This window comes from Cynocephalus volans, chromosome 10, assembly GCF_027409185.1.
Source record: "Cynocephalus volans isolate mCynVol1 chromosome 10, mCynVol1.pri, whole genome shotgun sequence".
Classification (NCBI taxonomy): Eukaryota; Metazoa; Chordata; class Mammalia; order Dermoptera; family Cynocephalidae; genus Cynocephalus; species Cynocephalus volans.
This window is the reverse complement of record NC_084469.1, coordinates 45002828-45023096: the sequence shown is the minus strand read 5'-3', so window position 1 is coordinate 45023096 and position 20269 is coordinate 45002828. Positions and strand designations below refer to the sequence as shown.

The 20269-nt window shown below is 46.8% G+C and overlaps 2 non-coding genes across 2 annotated transcripts; both read right to left on the bottom strand.

Annotated features, from left to right (window-relative positions):
* Window positions 1-16066: 16066 nt before the first annotated feature.
* Window positions 16067-16138, bottom strand: TRNAW-CCA (transfer RNA tryptophan (anticodon CCA)). The gene has a single exon. It is a non-coding gene; the product is annotated as a tRNA-Trp (tRNA).
* A 2664-nt stretch (window positions 16139-18802) lies between these two features.
* Window positions 18803-18904, bottom strand: LOC134389797 (U6 spliceosomal RNA). Its single transcript, XR_010024769.1, has one exon. It is a non-coding gene; the product is annotated as a U6 spliceosomal RNA (small nuclear RNA).
* Between the last annotated feature and the right edge of the window lie 1365 nt (window positions 18905-20269).

The window sequence follows — 20269 nt, the reverse complement described above, 5'->3', positions numbered from 1 at the left end:
GGAGATACTAACTCCAGCCCACTTTAGCCATCCTGTCCTGCCGACAGGGGCACTGAGAAGCATGGGTGACGTTCACTGTCCAGGGCACAAGTTCCCTGAAAGACTGAGGCCCAGTCATAGGACTGTAAGACACTTCCCCTCCCCAGACCTCACTACCACATTACTAAAGACCTATTTACCACACTTCCTTTTCCCTGGTACATCATGTCTACTTCTCAACCAAAGATTACAAGGCATACTAAAAGGAAAAGACACAGTTTGCAGAAACTTAGCGAGCAGCAGAACTAGAGTCTGATATGGCAGGAATGTTAGAATTGACAGACCAGGAACTTTAAAGAACTATGATTAAGGGCCGACCCTATGGCTCACTCAGGAGACTGCAGCACTGGGAGTGTAGTGGCACTGGGAGTACCGAGGCCGCGGGTTCAGATCCTATATAGGGATGGCCGGTGTGCTCACTGGCTGAGCGTGGTACGGGCAACACCAAGCCATGGGTTACGATCCCCTTACCGGTCACAAAACAAAACAAAACAAAAACTATGATTAATATGCTAAAGGATTTAATGGAAAAAGTAGATAACATGCAAAACAGATAGGTAATGTAAGCAGAGAGATGGAAATTCTAAGAAAGAATCAAAAAGAAATAGTACAGATCAAAACCACTGTAACAGAACTGAGGAATGCCCTAAGGGGCTCACTAGTAGACTGGGATGGCTGAAGAAGGAATCTCTGAGCTTGAGGATATGACAATGGAAACCCCCAAAACTGAAGCAAAAAGAAAAAAGACTGGAAAACAACAACAACAAAACAGAAGAGAATATCCAAGAACAGTGGGACAACAACAAAAGATGTAACAATGAGTAATGGGAGCATGAAAAAGAAAGAAAGAAACAGAAGCAATATTTGAAATAAGAATGACTGAGAATTTCCCCAAATTGATGTGAGACCCCAGCTTACAGATCCAGGAAACTCAAAGAACACCAAGCAGGATATATGCCCCCCCACCAAGTCACACCTGGGCATATCATGTTCAAACTTCAGAAAACTCAGTATAAAGAAAAACAATACTGAAAGAAGGCAGAAGAAGAAAGAAAAAAAAAAAAACCCAAAACCTTGAGAGTAGAGGAGAAAAAGTAAGAATCACATCTGACTTTGTTTTAGTCTGTTTGTGTTGCTATAACAGAAATACCCGAGACTGGGTAATATGTAAAGAAAAGAGGTTTATATGGCTCACAATTCTGTGACAGCTGTATCTGGCACGGGCCTCAGGCTGCTTCTACTCATAGTGGAAAGTGGCAGGGAGCTGGCGACAGGAAGCAAGAGAGAGAGGGGGTAGGTGCCAGGGTCTTTCAAACAACCAGCTCTCATGGGAACTAATAGAGTGGGAACTCACTCATTACTCCCCCACCTAGGGAGAGCATTAATCTATTCATGAGGGATCCGCCCCCATGACTCGGACAGCTTCCAAGACTGTCACAGTGGGGATCAGATTTCTGCATGAGTTTTGGGGGGACAACATATCCAAACTCTATCAGACTTCTCCTCAGAAACCATGCAAGCAAGAAGAGAAGGGAGAAAAGTATTTAAAGTGTTAAGAGAGAAAAAAACCCACCAACCCATAGAATTCTATACCCTGCAAAAATATTCTTCAAAAGTGAAAGAGAAAAAAAGATTTCTCAAAAAAATTTTTTTTGAGGGAATTTGTTGCTAGTAGGCCTGCCTTGCAAGAAATGTTAAAAGAAGTTCTTCAGAGAGAAGTAAAAAATATAGGTCAAAAACTCAGATCTACATAAAGAAAGGAAGAATATTGGAAAAGGAATATGTGAAAGTAAAATAAAAACTAGAGAGTTCTGGTCAAGATGGTGGAATAGATGGTCCCCAGCATCACTCTCTCACTCTCTCACAGAAACCAACCAATTTACAATTATAAAAATATAACAGCCATGGAGCTGGCTGAGGGGCTGCTGGAGCTGAGGGGAAGAGGAGGAGAGACCTATGGAGTTCATGAAGGCAGGAGAAGCCACGGTGAGAGAAAGAAAAAACTGCTCAGAGTGTTTTGGGCTGAGGCTCCTTTAACACTGGAACTGCTGAGTGCACAGAGCAGGAGCAGGCAGAAGCTGCCACTGTGCCCTTCAGATGGAGTTGCTTGGAAGCAGCAGGGGAGAAGAGGACCTTGGCAGCCCCCAGGACAGCAAGACCACTAATAGGGTTCCCGTGGACCCACGCAGGAGTGAGGAGCCAGAACAGCTGAAAAAGGGGAGCCATTCAGAGGCTGGTGAGTCATTGCAAGGGACCAGTGCAGGGCCCATCCCATGGCAAGTGTTTGGAACACGGGCAGTGGGAGAGACAGGCCCACCGGGAGAACACTGGGACACAGCAAGGACAGCCGATCTGCCCCCCAATCAGCACGGGACCACTCAGAGGAGACTAGTCGGGAATGCAGAATTACATGGGGTACAGTTTGATGAAAAAACTCAGGCCCAGATCATAGTTTCTACACAACCCAGATCCACCAGTTCTCTGGAGAGCTGGAAGTACCTATAAGGTCAACCATTAAACCCTGAGCTGCACAAAAAGCCTTCCCTAGGGAAACTGCAGCAAAGCAGCAATTTAGCTCAACCACAGAGCTCAAGTACTGGTTCCTGCAGGAAGTTCCTCTGTTTTAGAAGTAAACAAAGGACAAAAAATTAGTTCTGGCCCAGGCACACCACCAGTGCCTCAGGGCCCCACCCAGGGGCCCAGGGTATTGAGCCAGGGACTGGACCCCCCTCCCACAACCAGGCACACTGTGCCAGCACCTCAGGGCCCAACCAGTGACCTAAGGCATGGAGAAGGGGACTGGACACCCCTCCCACAGCCAGGCACACCACACCAGCACCTTGGGGCCCACCCAGTGATCCGAGGCTGGAGTCGGGGACTGGACCCCCCTCTCACAACCAGGCACACCATGCCAGCACCTTAGGGCCTGCCCAGGGACCCAAGGCATGGAGAAGAGGACTGGACCCCCCTCCCACAACCAGGCAAACTGCCAGTGTCTCAGGACCCCACTGGGGGTCTGGGGTATGGAGCCAGGAACCAAACCTTCCTCCACAACCAGGCACACTGCCAGTGTCTTGGGGCCCCAAATGGGGACTTCAGGCATGGATCTGGGGACCGGACCCCCCCCTCCCACAACCAGGCACACCACATGAGTGCCTCAGGGCCTGCCTGGGGACCTGAGGCATGGAGTCAGGGACCAGATACACCCCACAACCAGGCATACTGCCAGTGCCAAGGAGCATGCCCAAAACATCACCTCCATGTGGTTGGCCCACCACAGCCACCACAATAACCATGGCTGCTGTGAAAGTGGCTAGACACCACAACCACCACGCAGATGGTCCATCAGCCACTGGAGTGCATTGACACAAGGAGAGTCACCAGCATAGAAAAAGAAAAGAAGAGGATGTCTCTCTCCACAAAACCCATTTCAGAGTGACAGAAGCAGCATCTGCTCTATGACACTATTGGGGGACCTGATCACACCTCTCAGCATTGGACAGATCATCTAGGCAACAAATCAACAGAGTAACCATTATTCTTTCAGAAGGAGAGAAGAAAGCTAGGGTAATTAAAGCGGGGAGGAAAGAGGGAGAGGGGGATGGGGAGAGATTGGACAAAGGGCATAAAGAATAATTACGATTTGTAATAGTATATATGCTAGTAATATTGATTTGATCAACATATCTCAATGTGGAACCCCCAAAATGTGTATAATCAATTTTGATTCAATAAAATTTTTTTAAAAAAGAAATTTATCTTAAGAATATAACGCAAAGTATGAAAAAAACTGTATACAAGTATATTCATCTACCCCAGACAATAAAGAGGTATTTCAATAGAATAATTCCAAAAACCAAAAAAAAAAAGTTTTAAAAAGAAACATAGTTGTTGTGCTAACAAAAGAGAGAAAATGGAATCACATAAAATGCTTAATTAAAACCATAAAAGACCAAAAAAATGTAGAAGACAAAAATAGGAACAAAGAACAGGGGCAACAAATAGAAAACAGTAACAAATATGGTAGGTATTAATCCAGTTATATCAATAATCACTTTTAAAATCAATGGTCTAAATACGCCAATTAAAAGACAGATTGTCAGAGTGGACCAAAAAATAAGACGCACCTATGTTGTATAAAAGAAACCCATTTTAAATATAAAGACACATATAGAGTAAATGTAAAGGGATGGAGAAAGATGTATTAACCTAATCAAAAGAAAGCAGAGTTACTATATCAAAGTCAGACAGAGCAGACTACAGAGCAAGGAAAGTTATCAGGGATAAAGGGGCGTTATGTAGTGAAAAAGGGGTTAGTGCTCCAAGACGTAGTAATCCTTAATGTGTATGAGCCTAACAACAAAGCGTCTAACTACATGAGGCAACTGCAAGGAGAAATAGGTGAATTTGCTATCATAGCTGGAGACTGCAACACCTCTCTATCATAAACAGATCAATGGCAGAAAATCAGTGAGGACACAGCTGAATTCAATAGCACCCTCAATCTACTGGATGTAGTGGACATCTCTAGGCTACTTTATCCAACAGCAGCAGATTACATATTCTTCTCAAGCTCACATGGAACATTCACCTAGGCAGACCACCTTCTGGACCATAAAACACACCTCAGCAAATTTAGAAGAATAGAAACCACACAAAGTATGCACTCAGACCACAATGGAATTAAATGAGAAATCAATAACAGAAAGACAGCTGGAAAGATCTCAAAATATTTGGAGATTAAACAACACACTTCTAAATAACACATGAGCCAAAGAAGAAAATTCAAGAAAATTTTTAAAATATGTTAAATCAAATAAAAATAAACTTATCAAAATTTGTGGAGTGCACCAAAATCAATGCTTACAGGGAAATTTATAGCTTTGAAAGCATGTATTAGAAAAGAGAAAGATCTAAAACCAATCATCTAAGCTCCCACCTTAGGAAACTAGAAAAAGAAGAGCAAAGTAAATCCAAAATAAGCAGAAGAAAAGAAATTATTAAAATTCGAGATGAAATTGAAAACAGGAAATCAATAGAAAAAAATTGATGAAACCAAAAACTGGTTCTTTGAAAAGAAAAATCATTGTGGTTCCGTTAGCATGGAATGAGAGCAGAATGGGCACAGAGCAGGCAGCCAAGAGTGAGGGCTTTTAGCAGCATTGGAGCGGGTTGCATGGTGGCCCCCAAAGAGATATGTTTATATTCTAACATCTGGAACTTGTGAACGTGACCTTATTTGGAAACTGTGTCTCTGAAGATGCAATTAAGTTTAAGGATCTCAAAATGAAATCATTCTGGGTTATCCAAGTGGGCCCTAAACCCAATGACAAGTGTCCTTTTAAGAAACAGAAGAGGAGAAGATGCAGACAGAAGAGAAGTCCTTACGAAGAAAGAGGTGGGGCCACAAGCCAAGGAACACCCAGAGCCACCAGAAGCTGGAAGAGACAAAAAAGGATCCTCCCCAAAGCCTTTGGAAGAGTCTTTATCTTGCTGACACCTTGACTTCAGACTCTGGCCTCCAGGACTGTGAGAACAAACTTATGTTGCTTTAAGTCACCACATTTGTAGAATTTGTTATGGTGGCCTTAGGGAACTAACACAAGTGTAGATTCATTTTGCCTGCTTTCTACTTCATGTAAATGGAATTATATAGCACACGTGTTTTGTGTATGGTTTCTTTCACCCAACATTATCTCAACTGTGAGAGTTATCTTCATTCACATGTGTAGTTGTAGTTTGTTAATTGTCATTACAGTACAGTAATCCACTGTGTGAATATGCCCACCTACAGTGCAAGAAAGGCCTGTGTGCTGCGCTTCCTCATCAACAGTACTTTCCCTTTTAGCCATTCTAATGTGTGCGTGTGTGTGTGCGCGCTCACGCAGGAGTAATAGTAGTATTGTATTGTGCTTTTAATTTGCATTTCCCTGAGGACTAATAAGGTTAATCATATTCTCATACACACACACACATTCACACACATATATTTTGGCCACTTGAATATCTTCTTTTTGAATTGTAAACTCAAATCTTCTGTGCATTTTTCTATTGGATTGGCTAAATGTTGCCTGTTTTTCTATTGATGGTAGGAGTTCTTTAAGTATTTTGAGTAGGAATCCTTCATGGAATGTGCATGTAGCAAGTATGAACTACTGTTCTAAGTTGCTTCTTATGCTCTCAATTTCTTTTAGTAAATTTGATGACTTTAAAGGCCAAGATTCATAGCTTAAGGGAGCTAAAATTCTACAAAAAAAGGAAGATGATGCCTTCCCAGATAACGTGCAATTCCACACCACTTGGATTTTCAGCACCTGAGGGCAGGAGGATTTTGTACTGACTTGGGAGAAGTTTGAAGAGGATTAAAACATTGCATTTGCAAAACCTTTGTAGGAGCACTTCCTGTGCTCCATCCCTCCAGTCCAGAAAGTTCTGCATGGGTAGGAAGGCAGCTAGGAGTCATATGAGGGAGTGTGTTTGCAAGAATCACAAGGACCTCGGATGCTATGGCATCACTGGGGAAGAGGGTTTGTTTGGCCACACCTGTGAGTGCTTCTGTGGATGATGGGTTACGCCAGACTAAAAATAATATCAAAGACCTTGGAGGAACCACCTTTCAGGGATCTGGGTATTGTTTGTACAATGAAAGAGAGTCCCCAGAAGCATTTTTATTCCTATCTTTCTATTTGTGTCTGTCCCCAGGAATACTAATAATGACAACCATACTGATATAATACCTTTGCACATTATCTCTATCTTATGTAATGACATTTCCTTTTTGTAATATCGTTAACTGTGCCATGTTCCAGGGCTGTACTAAGTGCTTTCAGCCATTAGCTCATGGTCCTCACAACAATCCTAGAGGGAATTATTGCTCTTTGCTCAGATGGGGTAGTTCAGGTTCAAATGGTTGAGTAACTTGCCCAAGGCTAAATGGCTGATAAGTGACAGAGAGGGACTGGAAATTACTTCTGCCTGACTCCAGAGACAGAGCAGGAGTAAGTCATAATTTAATATCAGATCATTAAGAGACAGGAACATGCAACTTAGTAGACTTGCTCACCACTCACCCAGCAAATGCATGGGAGGTCCTGCTGTCCCCAGAACAAAACGTTAAAAATGGATAAATTCCATATTTTTAGATGGGAGGGGTCAGAAATGAAGAACCATCAGGAGCAGCCCAGCCCCTAGAATCAACAAAATTTCTGTATTTCCAGTCATTCTGGTTGTTTGGTTCTTCCTCTAAGGTGCCTCAATCAATCTTATAAGGAACAGTACAGCAGGACTTCTCCAGCTGTAGCTGCCTGCGAGTCACCCACAGATCTTGTTCAAATGCAGCTTCAAGGAACTGATGTTCTAGATACTCAAGTAACAGTGCTGTGCTAATACCAATTATGCTAATAATTCAATTCCAAAGAAAAATTAACAGACTTTGAAGGTGTCAGGAAATGAGACATTTTAATTTCAAATTTATTTTTGTATTTTTGCGGCAAGAAGTATGATAGGGTGGTAAGTAAAAGAATTTCAGCAAATGTGTAATATATGATCATAAACTTATGCGGGAAGAAATGGAAATACAAAGAGAAAAAAGAAAGATTCAAAATTTCTGACTGTAAAAAAGAGCTTGTTCTTGCATGTTGGGAAAATAGAATAGCTTGGTCAGGACCCTCGCCTCAGGTCCAGTTGGGTGCGGTTCAGCATCCTTTGTAAGCAAATTGTGTGTGTGTTAGTGCGCATGCGTGCCAATGTATCTTTTTAGTTTTGTTGCTATTCTTGTGTTCTTTGGAGAGAGAGAGAGAGAGGTAGTTTGAGTGAAGCAGGCAGGCAGACATCAGCCTTGGGTGTCTGCCTGGCGCAGCCATGCTTTCCAACATATGGCTGCAAGGACCTTTTGGCTGGTTACCTAGCTCAAAGACATGTGTGTAAGGGGTCTGGTGACCCAGCCTGGCATGTGAAGGGTTTGTGACTCAGTCTGTGAACCGGCTTAAGGGGTCTGGGAATACCAGACCCAGTCCTAGCTCAACAATTGGCCCAGTCAGCAGGATTACTGGCAGGTAAAAGAGCCCGACAACTGGTGGAGTCGGGGAGCTAGACAATTGGTATCATGAAAAGATTAAGAGCACTACAATTGGTGATGTCGACAGGATTCCAGACATTAGTCTTGCCATACCACGGCAATTGGCATAGTCTGCAACAGGACTCTGAGCAGGTACAGGAGCTGAAAACCCTTGGAAGAAGGAGGAAATGTGGCTACTTGTGAATATGCTGCGCCCTATGGCCACCGTCCTGTTGACCAGGATCTGGTTGTTGCACAGTATACTGCAAGGCAGCATAGACCAGGCACCATGGCAGAAAACCCCTTGGGAAGGGGAGGAAATGTGGCTACCCTTGAGCATGTGGTGCCCGGTGGCCACTTTTCTGCTGACGGGAGGGTAGCTGCTGCTCACTACATTGCAAACTGATCGAGATTCGTGGCAGAAAGCAGAGTCCTTGGAAGCATGGATGAATTGTCCTGGAGGATGACATGCAGTGACTGGCCACTCCTGCCTTTCACACCAGGGAAGACAACCAACCCAGTGGTGAGTTGTGAAAACCATGTGTCTCCAGGCATGACCTGTCGTGCCCAAGAAATTGAGACAGTAAAGCAGCAGAAACAGGGAGAAGAGCCCCTGGTGGCTGCAATTGTGAGATCTAGGGGTGGATGTTGTAACGTGTTCTAGATAGCAAACGGACGTTGCATTTGTCCGAAGGCAAAAGGCTCAGAGGGTGCCACTTAAACCCGACGGCCAGCTGGGTGCCGTAAAACCTGAGAAAAGAGTGCCACATGCAGATGGGCAGATGACCCAAGGATGGGTGCCACTGCAGAATTTCAAGTATGTTTTCACCTGGTGAAAAGGTGGAAAAGTTAGTTTCCATTACTACATGCCTGTCTCTGAGGCAGTGGCTGCAGAATGGCTGCAGATATGCAAAGAGGCAGGGCAGCCACTCCTTGATGGACTGGGTGAATGCAGCTGTTTGAACTGTGTGGGCGAATGCTGCAAAACTGCCTGAGACTGAGTGAGTAGCTGGTGTAAGCCGAGCTGATTGAAGTAATTCAAAAGCCAGAATGTGAAAGCAGAGAGCTGGAGAAAAATGCAAGGGTGAAGCAGATAAACTGTTTGCTAAAGACATTATCTTGGCAGTGAGGCAGCCAGATGCTAATAGTGGAGACAGTGAGAGGAAAGCCCTGAGGGCATTTGAGAAGTTTGGGAGAGCGCCCCTCCCATCCTAGAAGGACTGAGTCGTGCTGGAGGACAGACCGGAGGTGTCACTGCCCTCGGCAAACCGCTCCCTGCATCCCAGCTGCTCCGGCTGGAGTAATCCTGCCTCAGCACCTCAGAAGTAAAAAAGCTGAAAACCTTGGTGGCGTTCACTTGTGTTAAGTTTGCAGGCCAGCAGTATGTGAGAGCAGTGGAGGCGTGGCAGCCTCCACCTGGATTTCAGAAGATGTATGAAAAAGTTGGGGGACTCAAGCAGAGACCTCCTGCAGGGGCAGAGCCACTGCAGAGGTCATCTATGGAGCAATGTGGAGCATAAAAGTGGGGCTGGAGCCCCCACAGAGAACCCCCACTGAGGAGATGTCTAGTGGAGCCAGGATGATGGGACTGCCACCAGGAGCCCAGAACCCTGGGCTGCTGGCAGTGTACAGCGCCAGCCTGGAAAAGCTGCTGGCACCAGGGCAACGCAATGGGCTGCACTTGGCGGAGCTGTAGGAGCAAGGTTACCCAATGCTTTAGGGGTCCAGGTGCCCCAGTGTGCTTAACATTTGCCCTGTTTGGGTTTTGGATTTGTTTGGGGACTGTTTTCCTTTCTATCCCTCCCTTTTGGAATGGGAATGTGTACCCAATGTCTGTCCCACTGTATCTTGGAAGTAGATAAACTTGTTTTTGACTCTTTACAGGTTCACGGCTGGAAGGACTTTTGCTTTTGGTCTCAGAGGAGACTTTGGACTTTTAAGTTGCTGCTGGAGCAAGCTAAGACTTTTGGGACTGGGATGGAATGTGTAATATGTGATTGTAAGGGTCATTTATCCTCACTAAGGGAACGTCGCAGAAGAGATACTGAACAGTAGATTGTACGGTGAGGACTCTAAAGGAGTGGATCGTTGGGAAAATAGAAGAGTTTGGTCAAGGCCCTTGCCTCAGGTCCAGTTGGGTGTGGTTTGGCATCCTTTGTAAGCAAATGGTGTGTGTGTGTGTGTGTGTGTGTGTGTTGTGTAGTTAGTGCCCGTGTGTGTGTGTGTGTGTGTGTGTGTGTGTGTTGTGTAGTTAGTGCCCGTGTGTGTGTGTGTGTGTGTGTGTGTTGTGTAGTTAGTGCCCATGCACGCCAATGTATTTTTAGTTTTGTTGCTATTCTTGTGTTCTTTGGGGGAGGGGAGAGAGAGAGAGGTAGTCTGAGTGAAGCAGGCAGGTGGACGTCAACCTCGGGCGTCCGCCCAGCACAGCTATGCTTTCCAACCTACGGCTCCAAGGAACTTTGAGCCGGTTGCCTAGCTCATAGACATGTGTGTAAGGGGTCTGGGGACCCAGCCTGGCGTGTGAGGGGTCTGGGGACCCAACCTGGCGTGTGAGGGGTCTGGGGACCCAGCCTGGCGTGTGAGGGGTCTGGGGACCCAGCCTGGCGTGTGAGAGGTCTGGGGACCCAGCCTGGCATGTGAAGGGTTTGTGACCCTGTCTGTGAACAGGCTTGAGGGGTCTGGGAGTACCAGACCCAGCCTTCGCTCGACATTGCATTTTTTAAATGGATGACAGTATCAAATTATTGCTGTGTTCATACTTCATCAGATATATTTAAAGGAATGAGGTAACTTTTATTTTTAAAGGTTTTTGCAATATGGCAGCCCTTGCAACTATTTTTAATTATGGTGAAAATATTATATGCCCGCTTGAAAAATGTGCAAGGAATATGTAGTTTTCCCGAAATTCTTTTAGGGGTTACTCTAGCCAGGAAGTTTGTTAACACTCTGCTACAGGAAGAAGACGTTCCCATTGAGCGCCCAGTGTTTCCTGGGTTTGGTACCCTCTGCCATTGCACTGAGTTCTTGCTTTTAAGAAGGCAACGCTGTCCTTTCCTGGGTTCTCTCCGTTCCCAGCTGTGGTCAGAATGCCCCTACCTGGGAGGTCCCCACAAGAGCGAGGCTGCCCTTCATCCCCTCTGCACCTGGACCTGTCACGGGTTCGAATGATCCGTTCACAGCACACAGAGCGCAGAATCACTGGGTCAGAGAGTCTTGGAGCTGGGCAACTTCACAACAGGCGCTCAGTCTAAGCTCTGGACTCTACAGTCTTCTTTGGCTAATTAGCCGAATGTGGAATTTCTCAGCCTTGGGAATGTTCATAATCCCGGAAGGTACCACAACCACAGCGCCGGTATCCGCGGTGTCTGCCGTGTGCCAGGCAGGGTTGGAAGCACGCTCCATAAATCCACACACCGAGTTCTCCCGTTTGCCCTGAGAGTGGGACCCGTCATTGCTCTCATTTTACACATGAGGAAGTCAGGCACTGAGGTCACACGACTAATCAGGGGGCAAAGTCAGGAATTAGAACCAGGCCCTCCCTCTGCAGGTTGGTACCCCTCCTCTATGCTTTACTGGTCATTGCATAAAAATGAGAAAACACAGGCAAAAAGACAGAAAATAATCCTCCATTGTCTTGCCCCCGAGGTAATCGCCCTAAGGTTTTGGGTGTTCCTTCCAGTCCTGCGTGTGAGCGAGCGTGGGGGGTGTCTACTGTTCCGTCTGTTTTATACAGATGAGATCTGCCAGTTCTGTCATCTGCTCTGCACTCTTAAAAATACACGCAGGTTCCTCTTGATCACTTTTTGTCTCTGTTCTCAGCCCCCGTCAGTTGTGTGTATTCCCTGGAGTATGAAGTAGGCCGAGATGACTTGGTTTCTTTCTGACATTCAGCTTCTAGAGTTTTCTCTCCTAAGGGCAGCTCAGGGAAATGAGGTTACTCAGGCCCAGCCAGACAGTGTCCCCCAGGGCTGAAGTCACCCCTGAGGAAGGCTGCCCCTCCTCTGAGCTGGGGGTTTTCCGTGCTGAGCATCACAGTCAGATGGCGTGTGGGAGGCAGCAGAAGGCATTTTCCAGACCTTGGCTCGGGCTGTTTCATTCTCCCAGCTCTGGCGGTGTGTATGTGGTCTTTAGCGCATTGGAGGGGCAGATGCTGATAGGAACATTCTCAGTTCTGAAGCCCAAGCTTATTTCACCTCACTGGTGCCAAGGATGACAGTGTGTGGACATGAGTCCCTCTGGAGGGCCATGCTGGGTGCTTTGAGCACATCGCAGTCTAACCTTGAACCAGGAGTCCCGCAGTGCAGGGGCCTCACCACACACATCCTTTTGGGGAACGCCCTGCCTGGGGAGTCCAGGAGGGTGCAACACCCTGGGGCCAGTGAGGACTGGGTGTGTTGCCCCTGGAGGCCTGCAGACCTCATTGCAGGCAGTGGTGACCAGCACCTGGGGACGAGAGAGCCCTCTGGAGAGAGTCATTTGATAGGAGTTGTGAGCTTTTGACCAGGCCACAGTTTGCAGTGACCCTGTAGGGAGGCAGCTGGGGATACGCTCTGAGAAACTAAATATACTGATGGGCAATGGCCAGACCATGTATAAAAACAGAACGCTGACCCACATCCTGCAGCAACCAACCCACCATCTTCGGTATCCAGCCCAGGAAAGTGCCTCATAGAAAGTCAGGCCACTACCTCTAGCGACAATCCAAGAAGCCCAACAATACCAAAACCAATATCGATACCAATACCAATAACCCCTGTAACAATGAGTCCCAAATAGCCAGCACTTGATTAGTAACTGAAAGCTTTCTTAATTTTTGTCCCTGATTCCAACTTAGAAACCCAGAGAAAGCCAAACATGCGCCCCTAACCACTCACACAGGATGCCCGCTCCTGGTGAGCCGCTGCCAGCTCCCCCAGGCCCACAGGGCACCCCCGCAGTCCGGGCACCCCTGCAGTCAGGGCACCCCCGCAGTCAGGGCACCCCTGCATTCCGGGCACCCCTGCAGTCCGGGCACCCCTGCAGTCCGGGCACCCCTGCAGTCAGGGCACCCCCACAGTCAGGGCACCCCTGCAGTCTGGGCACCCCCGCAGTCTGGGCACCCCTGCATTCCGGGCACCCCTGCAGTCAGGGCACCCCCGCAGTCAGGGCACCCCCGCAGTCAGGGCACCCCCGCAGTCCGGGCACCCCTGCAGTCTGGGCACCCCTGCAGTCCGGGCACCCCTGCAGTCTGGGATCATCTTCCTTCTCCCTGAAGCACATCCATTAGGCAATCCATCGGGGAGGGATATTAGCGATACCATTTGTTTGAAAATGTCTCTATTCTTTTTTTTTTTTTTAAAGATGACTGGTAAGGGGATCTTAACCCTTGACTTGGTGTTGTCAGCACCACGCTCTCCTGAGTGAGCGAACCGGCCATCCCTATATAGGATCCGAACCTGTGGCCTTGGTGTTATCAGCACCACGCTCTCCCAAGTGAGCCACGGGCCAGCCCTGAAAATGTCTCTATTCTTGAAAGAGGATTTTACAAATACATAATTTTAAGTTGCAGTTATTTTCTTTGAGCACTTTGGAATTATCAGTACACCTTTCCTAGTTCTCATGGTTACTGCTGATAATTCTGCTTCAGTTTAATTGTTATTTTTTTGTAGGTAAATTTTTTTCTCTTCTGACTGTTTTAAAAATCTTTATTTTCTGTATCATGCAGTTCCCTTATGCTGTACGTAGGTGTGGATTTCTTTTTCTAATCATGTCATATCATGCATGGGATATACTGTACTCCTTGAGAATGAAGGCTCATGCTTTGTATCAACTCTGGAAAATTATTAGCCATCATCTCTTCAAATATTACCTCTTCCTTGATGTCTGTACAGTCTTCTTCAGAGAACTCCGTTTAGGCTTAGATTAGACTTTTTCATTCTATTTTCTTTATCTCGATACTTTTCATATTTTCTATCTCCTTGTCTCTTTATCTGCCTTCTGTGTAATTTCTTAAATTCTATCTTTATATTAGTTATCTATTGCTGCATAACAAATTACCCCCCCCCAAAACATAGCATCTTAAGTCATCAAACATTTTTATCTCACACTGTTTCTGAAGGTCATTAATTTGCGTGCGGCTTAGCTGGTTGGTTCCGGTTCACGGTCTCTCCTGAGAGCGTCACCAAGGTGTTGGCTGGGGCTGCCTCATCTGAAAGCCTGACCGGGGCTTACTCATGTGGCTCCTGGCTGGAGGCTTCAGTTCTTCATCAAGTGAAAGTTCCTGTAGGACTTCATGCATGTTCTCACAGCAGGCAGCTGGCTTTCCCCAGGGCGAGCGATCCAGACGGCAAGCAAGCAGAATGCCACCAAGCCTTTTATGACCTAGTCTCCAAGTCATGCCCCATAACTTCTAGTCATTAAGTCTAGTCCACACTCCAAGCAAAGAGGATTAGGCCCCACCTTTTACTTATTTTATTTATTTTTTTAACAGATGACCAGTAAGGGGATCTTAACCCTTGACTTGGTGTTGTCAGCACCTCACTCTCCCAAGTGAGCTAACCGGCCATCCTTATATAGGGATCTGAACTGGCCTTGGTGTTATCAGCACCACATCCCAAGTGAGTCATGGCCAGCCCTAGGCGCCACCTTTTAAAGGGAGTGTCAAAGAATTTGTGGACACATTTGAATCATCACAGTATTCCATTTCATTTATTCTTTTTTCCAGCTCTGTCTAATCTGTTGTTTAATATACCCATTGTTTCCAATTTCATATATTAAATCTAGGTTTTTTAGTTACTTAAGACTTACCTGGTCATTTTTATTATCTCTTGTTCTGTGATCAAGTTTTTGGTCCCCCCCCCCCTTTTTTTTAAAGATGAAATATATCCATTGTGTGTTCTGTGTCTGATAATCCCCGTCCTGTGTCTGGAGTCTGTGGATCTGATTCTGCTGTTTTTGCTGTTACTCACTTATAAGGTCTTTTCTGTTATTTATTTTCTTTTAAAATTTACTGTGAGTAAATTTTGACTGGGATTTCATATGTGGGAAAGCCAGCAGGCCTGTTGTGAGGGTGTATTTCTTTCAGAGGGAACTCACCTCCATTTCTGCCAGCATGCTGTGAGGTCCACTAACCTGGGAAACTAATTTCTTGGCTTGGGGACTTTGGACCACGATGGTGGAGTGAATTCAGACGTGAAGCCCATATGTGATGACAATAGACCCTATGAACTCTCTAACCAGATCTAACAAGTGTTAACAATTTGACTATTATTTATTAAAGAGAAGAAAAGTAAGACTCTGCCTCCGTCTCTTCCTCTTCGTTCCCCAGAGGTAACCACTATCCTAGAGTCGGTCTGTATAATTCTTATCCATATTTTAATACGGCTACATATTAAGGATTTATTTATAACATACACAGTATGGTTTAAACAGTGTTTTTAAGCATATACAGTGTTTTCTTAACATGTACAGTGTTTAAAATTTTTATACAACTTTCTTTCTTTATGCAACTTACAGAGATTAAAACTATTAACAGAGACTACCGAAGGCAGTGAGTGGGTGACAATCCAAGCGTGACAGAAGTGACACCAGAGGCACCATCACTGAGAAACTGGGAGTCCCTTAAAGCGCGGCCCAGAGAAAACAGAAGTTCAAGGCCAGCACGGAGGAGACACGCATCCGAAGACCCCAGCCCTGCCCAGAGGGGACAGGCCATGTCCGGGGCGCGGGAGGCCAGGTCCGGGGACGGGCTCCGGTGACTCAGGGGCGGGGGGCGGGGCGTGGCCTTGCGGGGCGGGGGCGCCACCTGCCGGTCCCCAGGAGGAAGCGCCGCCTCGCGGTCGCGCGTTTCCATTCCCAGTGACAGGAAAAAACGAGCAGGGCTGCGAGCCGCGTTGGGGGGACAGCAGACGCGACAGGAGGCCCCCGTCCCTGTTGACGACTTCCGCTCCGCTCGCCCGGTTCCCGTACAGTTGGCGAAGAAAAAAGCCGGCCTGACCCCGACGTGACTTGAACACGCAACCTTCTGATCTGGAGTCAGACGCGCTACCATTGCGCCACGAGGTCGCAGCGAGCGGGGCCTCTGCGCCGCTAAAGGCTTCGCTCGGCCTCCGGCCCGCGGCTCGGAGCGCCCGGGACCGCCTGCCCCCGGCCCGCGCCCGCGCCCAGATCGAGCCTCGCTCCCCGCGGACGCCGGCCGGGCCTGAGCTGCGGCGCCGCCGCGGGCACGGGGGACACGCGCGGGCCGCGCCCTCAGCCCGGAAACGGCCTGAGAAACGAGCACGTTCATTTTTTAACTATAGAAGCAAACGTGTTACGGAAAGTCAGGACAGTGTCGGGGAGAACATTGGAAAGATCGGAAATCCCGCCGTCCCGAGATGACCGCCACGTCTCCCTGTGCTGCGCGTCCTCGGCTTCGGGGCTCCCGTGTGCGCCGGGCACGTGGTGACCTTTCCACGGACGGACCGCGCTGCAGGAGGCCGAGTGCGAAGGCTCGGGTGTCCGGCACCAGGGCCCGGAAAGACGACCTTAGCCTCCCCCTCCCGGTCACCTCAAACTCATCCTTCAGGTGGGTGTATGTGGCACATGACATTCTGTACATCTTTTCACTTGTTACATTGCCCATATATTTGAGTTAATGCTTTTTACTAACTGATTTTTTTTTTTTTAAGATGACCGGTCAGCGGATCTTAACCCTTGGCTTGGTGTTGTCAGCACCACGCTCTCCCAAGTGAGCCAACCGGACATCCCTACATGGGATCCGAACCCGTGGCCTTGGTGTTATCAGCACCGCACTCTCCCGAGTGAGCCACGGGCCGGCCCTCTACTAAAGTCATTTTAAGCAGCTCGTTTTCCACTTGGTGGGAATCTTAAATCCCTACTTTTGGACAGTACTTTTTTCTTCCTGCTAAATAAGAAAGATAAAACTATTAAATACATGAGTGAAGAAACTCAAGCTTAAAAATCCATTAAATAAGAAAGGTAAAGGACTATTCTGGTCCGTTTAAGAACATGGAGCATCAATCTTAATTCAATAAATACAACACTCAGAGGGCCTGATGCCTTTTAGAGAAGGAAAGATCTGGAACGAGCCAGTCTTCAGTCTTTGCAGAAAGAAAGGAGGAACCATGTGTGGGGCTCCAGTGAAGCCTGCAGCGGGGAGGGGTGTCTGCTACCAGACGCCAGAGCTTCTGAGGGCTCCCCAGGCCACCGCTGGCATGTCAAACAGGAAGGGAGTCTGGCAGTTTTTGTGTTTGTGCCCAGATATGAGTAGTAGGAATTCGGGATTGACTGTGAGTCCTCAGGTGGCTGCCCCCAGGCTGTCAGAAAAGTGGGGACCAGAAGGCGCTATCTCTGCGCAGGGAGGTAATTGCTGGTTCCATCCGCAGGTGGCCAGAGACATAAGTCACCTCCTTTTTGCTTTTGATGACCCAGGTGGGGGGAAGGAGTGGGGGAGCTGGGGAGAGGTGTGTTGGATTCAAGTTCAGGCTGGTCACTTTCAGACTCCCTTCTCCCCTTTGAAGCGCTCCATTCACGGCCACACAGCGAAGTCACTATGAGGGCCGGTGCCGCCACCACAGAGCTCAAGAATCCGGAATCTACTGGAAGGAGTGCCTCATATTCAAGGAGAGACCAGTGCTACTCTATTCTTAACCCCCTGCTCAGATTTGGGGATACACCTGTGATGTCCTGGCCCCTTTTCTCCTGAGATGTAAACCAAAAACTACCTTTTGCTCTAGGATATGAGCATGCCAATAAACTACAGGTGTGGTGATGTGATCAAATGAAGGGATTGGAGCAGGTGACTCCTGCAGATGAACAACTCCTGCAGAGTCCCTTTAAAGACTAGAATTGTGCGAGGAAGGGGTTAAAGTATAATACCTTCCACATTGAGAAGGTACTTTGAGACCAAAGAAGGAAGTGGGCAGGTCCATTCAGTAATCAGGTATTCATTAATGGGAGTGACTTACAAACAGTGTGGAATCGGATGCTCTAGCTCTCTCAGGTCAGACAATGTTTATATAGCAAAAGCCCGTTACTGAAAATAACTTCAAGGAAACAACTTAAGAAAATCAAGTTGATAACATTATTCACCAGGTGTCTTGTGATCCACGAGGCAAGGGGTCTTGTGATGTTAATACTCAGACCACTTACACCACCTGCTCTAATAAATCATTCACTCCCAGAAACCCATGTCCCTTTTAAGAGCTTGTCCAAAGGGCCATGTATAAACTGTCAAGGAAACAGAGGAATAAGGTCAAGCAGGAGTCAACATGGTGGATGAGTTACAAAGTGATGTTACTTTTGTTCACCTTCTAAAAAGAATGCTACTTACTAGGGCAAGGACTAGGGGCAGTGAGGCAGGCCTACAGTTGTGCTGGGTCGAATCTAGTCTTATTTAAAACTTTGATACCTTCTTCATCAGGGATTTTTGCATTCATTTTTATTTTTAGAAATATTGCATTATTCTCAATACATCCTGACTGCTGAGTTTTTTGGTGGCCCCTTGAATCCTGCGCTGGGAGAGTGCTCACTGCTCACCCTCCTCCAGGCCCTGCTACCCGCTGCAGTTCTGCTGCTGCCCAGAAATGGTAAAGAACTGCTACCTTATTTTAAAACTTGTATATGGAAATACTAAACCATATTTTAAAAATTATTTTTATTTTCAATTGACACATAATAATTGTACATATTTATGGGTACAGTGTGATGTTTTGATACACATATACTAAAAATATGGAACCCTTCATGAATTTGCAAGTCATCCTTGGTCAAGGACCATGCTAATATTCTCTATATCATTCCAGTTTTAGTTGTGCTGCCAGAGAGCACCAAACCTTATGTTTTTTAACCTTCTGTAGAATATAGAAACTTCCAAAATTAAGAACAGTGTCCAATTAACAAATACAAAAAAAAAGGATAATTACCAACATTGGCAAGGGTGTGAGGAAGTTGATATCCTCATGCAAGACTGGAAAAGAACAGAAATTAGTACTAGCTTTTTGGATTGTAATGTGACAAATGTTTTTTAAGTGCTTTTGTCCAAGCATTTTCTCTCCTAGAGAATGTGTACTGAAGAAACAGTTAAAGATGAATGCAAAGATGTACCTTCCAAGATTTTCATCAAAACTGCATTTATAATAACAAAGCACTGGAGCCACCTTGAGTTCTACTGTACAAGTTCAGTCTGGCTGAACTACAACAAGGGAGTGATGCAGGGCGCTGATGTCAGTGATCTCTTGCCCTTTTGAGTGAACGTCCGAGGCTACTGGAATGAAGGGGTGTGGAGGTGTGAAATAACAGAAGGAGGGATGCAGGGATGACGCGGAGGGGCTGCCCCATCATGGAGGAAAACACAGTATGGCTTCTCAGTCTCTGCTAAGTTTAACCAAATATATTCCTTACTTGGCTCCTGTTTCCTAAAGGGCTGAAACTGTTCCAACTCCCCAAAGCCCATTGGAGATGTCCTCTGTCTTTCAGATTTACACATTCGTTAGGTGAAAAATTCCAAGCAGGAAGTGAACCCCAAGGGGAAAGCATGCTGCCACTGGAGTAGGTTTGGGGAACGGCCTCACGATTGCAGGCTGGGTTCTTCAGATCTACTGAGGCAGTGAGTGTGTCTGCGGAATAACACATGTGAGAGGAGATGGGGGCAGCCCATTGGGAGGGGGGCTGTCAGGCTGATGTACACCTGATCCAGTCTCTGCCAGCTGGTGGGGAGTTCTGAGAAAGAAATCCTATGTCCCATGACAATGGCTCCCTATGCCACCACCTTGCTCAGTCACAGGCCAGGGGGATGGTGACATTGGCTTGAAAGCTGAGGTGGGCAAAGGCTGACAGCTGGAGGTTGTCCGCTAGCTGCCCTCCTGTGGCTAGGTAGCAAGTTCTTCCTTGGAGGAGGATCTGAGGGGTGTGTCTGGGGTCTGTCACAGCACGCAATACACATTCCATTTCCCCCCACTTGTTTTTTATCCATCCCTACTGTCCTGCTTCAAGCCCAAGTCTCAACTGTGAGTGAATCAAATCCATAGATGATTCCAGATTCTAGCAGCAAAGTCTCTGGATTGGCTTCTCCTGCTCTCCCCCTCCCTGCTAACCTCCTTCCTGACAGATATGCAACGTAAGGGAAAGAAAACTAATTTCTGTTTCACATTGTGCACTGTAACAGAAAATCCTTCTTCTAAGTCCCAAGAACAG